Source organism: Spinacia oleracea, chromosome 4, assembly GCF_020520425.1.
Source record: "Spinacia oleracea cultivar Varoflay chromosome 4, BTI_SOV_V1, whole genome shotgun sequence".
In the NCBI taxonomy this organism is placed as follows: domain Eukaryota; kingdom Viridiplantae; phylum Streptophyta; class Magnoliopsida; order Caryophyllales; family Amaranthaceae; genus Spinacia; species Spinacia oleracea.
Window position 1 is genome coordinate 172,228,979 of NC_079490.1, and position 8,008 is coordinate 172,236,986.

General features: G+C 34.1%; 1 long non-coding RNA gene across 1 annotated transcript; it reads left to right on the forward strand.

Moving 5' to 3' along the window:
- The first annotated feature begins 6,170 nt into the window (after nucleotides 1–6,170).
- On the forward strand, nucleotides 6,171–8,007 carry LOC110786591 (uncharacterized). Its single transcript, XR_008932361.1, has 4 exons — nucleotides 6,171–6,607; nucleotides 6,703–6,718; nucleotides 6,816–6,890; nucleotides 7,336–8,007. It is a non-coding gene; the product is annotated as an uncharacterized lncRNA (long non-coding RNA).
- Nucleotide 8,008: the final 1 nt, after the last annotated feature.

Genomic DNA, 8,008 nt, shown 5'->3' on the forward strand with positions numbered 1-8,008 from the left:
AACAGAAATCAGTACAAACATCCTGCAAACACCACTTATAGAACAACCAGTCTGCACATACCAGAATGTAGGTCCAAACAGCAGCAGAGGAACTCGGGCCAAATTAACCAAGGTAGGATTAAAACGGACCCCTTCTAGGCAGACTTGAACATAACAGTAAACCGATCTCTGTTAGAACTAACTGAGCATGACTAAATGGTTGTATAGAAAACTAAACCGAACTTGCCTGACTGACTACATCAGCAAAACTTTAAAACCCGAACTTTAATATTTACTCATTTAGACACAATGAGCAAAACTTTAAAGTTCAGATTTTAATATTTGTTCATTTAGACACAATGAGCAAAACTTTAAAACCCGAACTTTAATATTTACTCATTTAGACACAATGAGCAAAAAATTAAAATCGAAACTATAATATTCGCTCATTTAGACACAATGAGCAAAATTTTAAAATCCAAACTTTAATATTTGCTCATTTAGACACAATGAGCAAAAGTTTAAAGTTCGGATTTTAATATTTTCTCATTTAGACACAATGAGCAAAACTTTAAAACCCGAACTTTTGCTCATTTAGACACAATGAGCAAAAAATTAAAATCGAAACTATAATATATGCTCATTTAGACACAATGAGCAAAAGTTTAAAATCAAACTTTAATATTTGCTCATTTAGACACAATGAGCAAATGTTTAAAATCCGAACTTTAAAATTTGCTCATTTAGATACAACGAGCAAAATTTTAAAATCCAAACTTTAATATTTGCTCATTTAGACACAATGAGCAAAAGTTTAAAGTTCGGATTTTAGTATTTGCTCATTTAGACACAATGAGCAAATGTTTAAAATCCAAACTTTAATATTTACTCATTTAAAAACAATGAACAAAAATTAAAATTGAAACTATAATATTTGCTCATTTAGACACAATGAGCAAAGGTTTAAAGTTCGGATTTTAATATTTGCTCATTTAGACACAATGAGCAAAAACTTTAAAATCCGAACTTTAATATTTGCTCATTTAGACACAATGAGCAAAAATATATTTGCTCATTTTATATAGTTCAAACAAATGAGCAAATATTTTTGCTCATTTTTCAAATTTTAAAATTTGGGTTTGTTAATATTCAAAACTTTTGCTCATTGTGTCTAAATGAGCAAATATTTTAAAATCTTCGATTACTTTAACATTCAAAAAAATTGCACATTATTTTTATAAATTAGCCAAATGAGCAAATGAGAAAATTTATTTAGCTCACTTTAACAAATGAGTAAATTTATTTTGCTCATTTACACAAATGAGTAAATTTATTTTGCTCATTTACACAAATGAGTAAATTTATTTTGCTCATTTCCACAAATGAGTAAATTTATTTTGCTCATTTTCACAAATGAGTAAATTTATTTTGCTCATTTACACAAATGAGTAAATTTATTTTGCTCATTTGCACAAATGAGTAAATTTATTTTGCTCATTTCCACAAATGAGTAAATTTATTTTTCTCATTTTCACAAATGAGTAAATTTATTTTTGAATTCATATTATTCATATTATAAATGAGTAAATTTATTTTTCTCATTTACACAGATGAGTAAATTTATTTTGCTCATTTAAAAAATGAGTAAATTTATTTTTGAAATTCATATTATTCATATTATAACACCCTAATCAACATCATCTCAACTTTATTAAACAGAGAAATGAAGAGGAGATAGAAAATGCAAAAAAACTGAGCAAAAGATCATCTATAACTAATTACAAGTAAAGAAACTACGTTCATAACACCTTAGAGCCAGATACATCAATGTTCAACTTTGGGTACATTAAGCATCTACTCTATAGATAAATTGGTGTCAGCTTCACCGCTTTCTTCTCCTTTTAACTCTTCTCGTCCTCTTCTCCACCCCCACCTGCTGCAACCACCATCGTCCATCACAACAAAAAGTGATTTACGCCAAAAAATCTGCCTAAAAAGCCTTGAAAGCCCAACAGTAGCAGCAACCACAAATTTAAGGCGATAAGCTCGGAAGCTCCTACGTCTGTTGTACTAACTTGTACAAACCAACAAACAGGTCCCCGACATACATAAATTCTGAAAATCTGCTCATTTAGTACAAATGAGCGAAAAACAATCAAGAATTTTTAGATCCTTTCGTATATCATGTTGTCATGTATTTTGGAGTAGATTCCAGGTAAACAGTCTAACCTTAAATCCCCATTTAACAGAATATCAGACCTTAAATCCCCATTTAACAGAATATCAGACCTTAAATCCCCATTTAACAGAATATCAGACGAGGACACCTCTGCTCTAGCAACCATGGAATGGAATGGAAGAATGGAACATTTAGGAATCTACAGAAAGAACACACATCAAAAACTTCTCAGCCTCATAAATTTCGGCAACTTGTAGCTCGTTTATGTAAAGCTGCATTAGCAGTATATAATCAAAAAATCAGTTGATTTATTTTGCTCATTTACACAAATGAGCAAATAATTTCCAAAAAATCAGCTCTGTAATTTTGCTCATTCTCAAAAATTAGCATAAATGAGTAAAATTGATTCACACCCTAAATAGTTGTAACAACTTTGCTCATTTTCTCAATTGGGGATTCACACCCTAAACAGTTGAAACAATTTTGCTCATTTGCTCAATTGGTTCACATCCTAACAGTTGCAACAATTTTGCTCATTTGCTCAATTGGTTCACACCCTAAACAGTTGCAACAATTTTGCTCATTTGCTCAATTTATTATCAGTTGCAATCTCTTTTTTGTTTCTTCAAAAACCGAACAGCAGGGACTTTAAACCCCCCCCCTAAAACTCAACATGAATAATTAAAAATTTATGCAATTTACTTACTAATTTTCGCAATTTTCATTCGAAATTACTAATCAACTCTATTCACTATAAATGAATTATTGTTTCATTAATTTTAATATTTTCGCAATTAAAAACAGGGGTTTACTCTCCCTTTCGATCTCATGAACAACCAAAGACACAATCAAAATTTATGCAAAATTCATTCAAAATTAACGCAATTTTCAATCAAAAATATCAATCAATTCAATTTCTCAATCAATTTGTAATTTGTTCAATAATTAAAAAAAGTACCTTCCATTATGGACGAATTTCTTTTAGGAGAAGCAGAAATTGAATAGCTTAGCAAGAAGGATGATAAAATCGAGTTGGAAGAATTAATTCTTGGTTTCAGCCATGGACGAATTTCTCGTGATTTCTTTAATTCTTGTTTCTTGGATTTCGTAGGTTTTCGCCATTGAAGGATTTTAGAAAGAAGAAAGAGAATGTCGGGGTTTTGGGGGAAATAATGTGGCGTTGTTTTGGTTGTTGGGGATTTGTCGCGTTGTTTTCACGCGCGAGATCAACGACTCAAGATTTCGCGAGATGGACGGCTACGGTGGCTTCCTATTCTTCCCATTTTAATGTCCTTCTCATTGGAGGGGGACCCTATATATATATATATATATATATATATATATATATATATATATATATATATATATATATATATATATATATATATATATGTATATATATATATGCTGAAAATTTTTATATGGCCTGGTTCCTTATTTTGGGTACTCATGTTAGAATTAGTGTGTACAGGTACCTGTTCCAAAAAATTGAGAACCGGAACCGGAACCTGTTGCAACAGGTTCCGGTTCCAGTTCCGATCCAGGGTACCCTGACCTTCTGCTCACCCCTACTATTACGGATACAATGTTTCTGTTTCCTGTAGAACTTACTGATGTTTTCTTGTATGAATGTGTAGAAAGAAATGCTTCAAGATTCAAACATTTCTAGACTTAAAGGTGACGTACAAAGCTCTCAGGTACGGAAACAAGCTATTAGCACTCTGTGATTGTTTGCTTTACACATATTTTTGAAGATAAAGCATGAAATGACATTAGAAGAGAAACTTTATCATTACTGAGAACTATGTTCATTTACCATTGCTTTGAACTGCTTTTGTATAGGAGAGATTTCATGCCAGATGTTAACGGCATGAATTTGGTTGATGTGTTTTTGGTTGGAATTTGGTTGACTTAAATACGTATTAACTTGATCTAAAATTACTTTAGCAACGAAAATAACAAAGGTTGCATATTGCGACCTTTAAGCCGTGTCACAATTATGACATGACATGCTTATGTGTCATGATTTAAATTGTAAACTAAAATATTTAACTTATATAACATATTATACATGTTTTAAAAAAAGGTAGGAACATCTTAATATTCTAATTTGTTTCCTTCTTTATATCGACTACCTTATTTACGTATTTTCATAGTAAAAATATTGCATTCATAGTAAACCTATTCTGATGACGCATAGCATACGTGACGCCTATATATACCAATTAAACTCCGACATGTAAGATTGCGACAACTAAATGTTGTCGCAACTTGTGACCTTTATCATCACCCCTTCAGCAATTCCGTACCTATAGTCTGGAACATTAATGTCATGTTTGAGCAATTGAATGTATTGTCCTGGAGAGGAATTAGGTTTTGTTAACAATGTTAATGTGCTATGTTCCACCTGATTTGTGCTACCTGAAATCTGTCATTGACTGCTCAATTGGTTCCGCCTCCTTTGGTATATGTTTTGCAATTTTTTTTAATCTTCTCTCTCTTTTGTTAATCTACTCTATCCGTCTCATAATTATAGTCCTGTATTTCAAATCGAACGTCTCATAATTATAGTCTTGTTTCCTTATTTGAATATAAAATACTTTTCATATTATCCTCATTTTAGATCAAAAAAACAAAAAAAGCGCATAGAAAACTTCCCCATGTACTTATTACCCTCATTTGCGACCACTTTTCTTAAAATTCGTGTTTTTAATCAAACAAGACTATAAATTTGGGACGGAGGGAGTATGAGATTGTGAATTGGGATAGAGATTTTTATTTTTTTATTTTTCAAGTAGACAATTCATTTAGGGGGCGTTTGGCCGGTTGGGGTCTTCAGGAAAGGGAAAGGGAATCAACACCTCTCATTCCCTTTGTTGTGGTTTGTTTGTCCATTTCAATCATTCCCTTTACCCTCTCATTCCTCAATTTACCTCTACCATGATTCCCCACCCCCCCAGGGTATTAACCTTACCCCCAAAATCCTCTTCAACACATCTTCCTTGACCAACATTGACCAACTTATACACCACACCACCACCCAACTCCAACACCACAACCGCCGCCCTCGCAACCACCACCACATGCAACCACCCCAAAGCCAACCACCACGACCCGAAACAAACCACCACCACCCGTAACAACCCCGAAACAAACCACCACCACCCGTAACAACCCCGAAACAAACCACCACCACCCGCAACACCTCGAAATCAACCACCACCACCCGCAACACCTGTTGAGGAACGGCGAAACGACGACGAGAGGAGGGAGAAGGAGAGGAAGGAGAGAGAAGAAAAGGAACGATGACAGGAGGAGGGAGAAGGAGAGGAAGGAGAGATAAGAAAAGGAACGACGGTAGGAGGAGGGAGAAGTTGAGGCGGGAGAGCGAAGGGCGGCGGTGGGAGGAGAAACAGTTCCGGCGGTGGGGGAGGAGAGGAAGAAATGAAACGGCCGCAGGAGGAGGGAGAAGGGGAGGGAGGATACGGCAACGGTGGGAGGAGACGGTGGCGGAGCCGGTTGCGGTAGGAGAAGCAGTTCCGGCTGCGGGAGGAGGAGGGAGGAGAGGAAGAAGGGAGAAGGGAAGGGAAGGGAATGAAATGAAAATATCACCTAACAACCCACAAAATCAAAGGGATTTGCTTTCCATTCCATTCCATACCCTTTTATAGATTCCATTACTTTTACCCCGTGTGAACCAAACAACCCCTTAATTTATTTGGGTCTGTGGTATATAGAATTGGCCACTCCACAAGTTATCTTGATAAAGATTTTGGGGAGTGTAATTATTTTTTAATAAAATGGAACAATTTTTGCAATATTATGTACTAATCGACTGCAGTCTGCACTTGCTTCTTCTAATTAGCAGTACTCTCACAATTGAAGTTGATATTTGTTGGATTTATAGTTATCCAAGGCTTTTGCGGGTATTAACTACTCTATCCCTCCCAAAATTATAGTACTGTTTGACTAAAAATAGAGATTTAAAAAAAGTAGAATGTAGTGTGTGAAAAATTGAAATATAGTACATTGATGATGAAAAAATAGAATATAGTACATGTAAATATGACAGCAAGTAGTTTTGTCTTTTCCTATTTTGTCTCTTTGTTGCTGTTATGTTTTTTGTGGTACATCACAGCATGAGGTTTTGACTTCCTCCAAGAATTTAAGCATTCATTCCAAGCGGTTCCAATTGAAAATTCTCCAACTCACAGTTCAACTTTGTTGCACTTTTATGCCAACTTAATTGGGTATTTGGGTGAAGTTCTTTCTGGGTTGCTTAATGTGTGTGATAGGTGAAAGGTTTCTTAAGGAAGACTCAAAATGTAATGTTCTTATTTATTACTCTGAACTACCGTTTGATTGTTTGTAGGACCATCTTTTTTCCTTGTTGCAAAGAGACACTGTAAAGCTCCAGGGTAATATAGAACAGCTGCGTAGTGAGCTCAAGTGAGTTATATCGATCATTATGTATAACTTTTTGCCTTTTTTAAAAAAAAATGGTTGTTAATCAGTTGTTTGCTTATGTGATGTGTTTGGAACAGGTATGATATTGAAAAGGTAACCGCTGGACAAAACGTTTGGATTTAAATCTTGAGAAAATGAAAAAGGGTGACAACTTAAAACCTTTCATTTACTCAAACTTGTAAATTTTCAGGTAATATTGGTTTTACGCGATGAACTTGCTAATCAGAAAGCAGAAAACAACAGTCTTACAAGGAAACTCGAGGAAGTAAGTAATTTATACCCTCGTTGAATTCTGTCTTCTGCCATCATTTTTTAGAGCTTCTGGGCTGGATGCATGTTGACATTTTAGTTTGAATGTTTGCTTCACAAAAGAATAGTTTGGTTTCAAGTTAGTAAAATTTCAAAATAACCGTCTTACAAAGTCCACCTTTTCAAACTTACCACCTTATAAAATTTTAATTTAAAATTACTATCTTATAAAATCACAAACCTTCAAAGTTACACAGAAACATATTTTGTCAACTTTTTCGTGAACAAGTGGTAACTTTAAAGATTTGTGTTTTATAAAGTGGTAAGTTTTAAAAAATAGACTTTATAAGGTGATAATTTTGAAAAAATCCTTCAAGTTATATCTCGTAATTTTTTAGGCAATATTTATTCCGTGACCGACTTTCTGGATTTAAATGATTGGTTCATAACATGGCCTCCAGGAAAACAATGCGCGGAAGGCTCAAGTGGATGCTGGGAGGGAACAGTCGACGTACTTAAGTTTTGTTCTTCTTTCCATTGTTGGTATTGATGCATTATTTCGGAATCTCGGTAGTTGAGGTTGGCGAGGCGGCTACCGGTTGTGCGTGCAAAAAACACGACAAAATAAGGAAGGATGGTAGGAGGAAAATAAAAAAAAAGGATAAAAGTACAATTTCAGTACCATTTCGTTAAAAAGAGTACAATTTCAGTACCATTTTGTTAAAAAGAGTACCATTTCGTTAAAAAGAGTTCATTTCTTCAAAAAAAAAATGTACCATTTCATTAAAAAAAAATACAATTTCTTTTTAAAAATATACCATTGTTCCATTACTTGTCGTTTACCTCTTTTGTTGGCTAGTTCTTAGTTATGTATTTGCTCATACATCACCGTTAGCCGAACATACTTCCTCCATGTAGATGTAGATGCACTTCGGTAAGTGGAATAGCTACAAGCCTACAAGGAATGCATACCTAGTCTTCTCAAAACCACTAAGAGCTTATGGCTATATTTGTACGTAAAAAGTTAAAATTCATTCTTATTTTTTTTGCGGTATTTTATTTCTTTTCTCTACAACAGAATGTGATTACATCCTGATGCAAGAATGGACATCCGTACAAAATTTACAGTCTAAA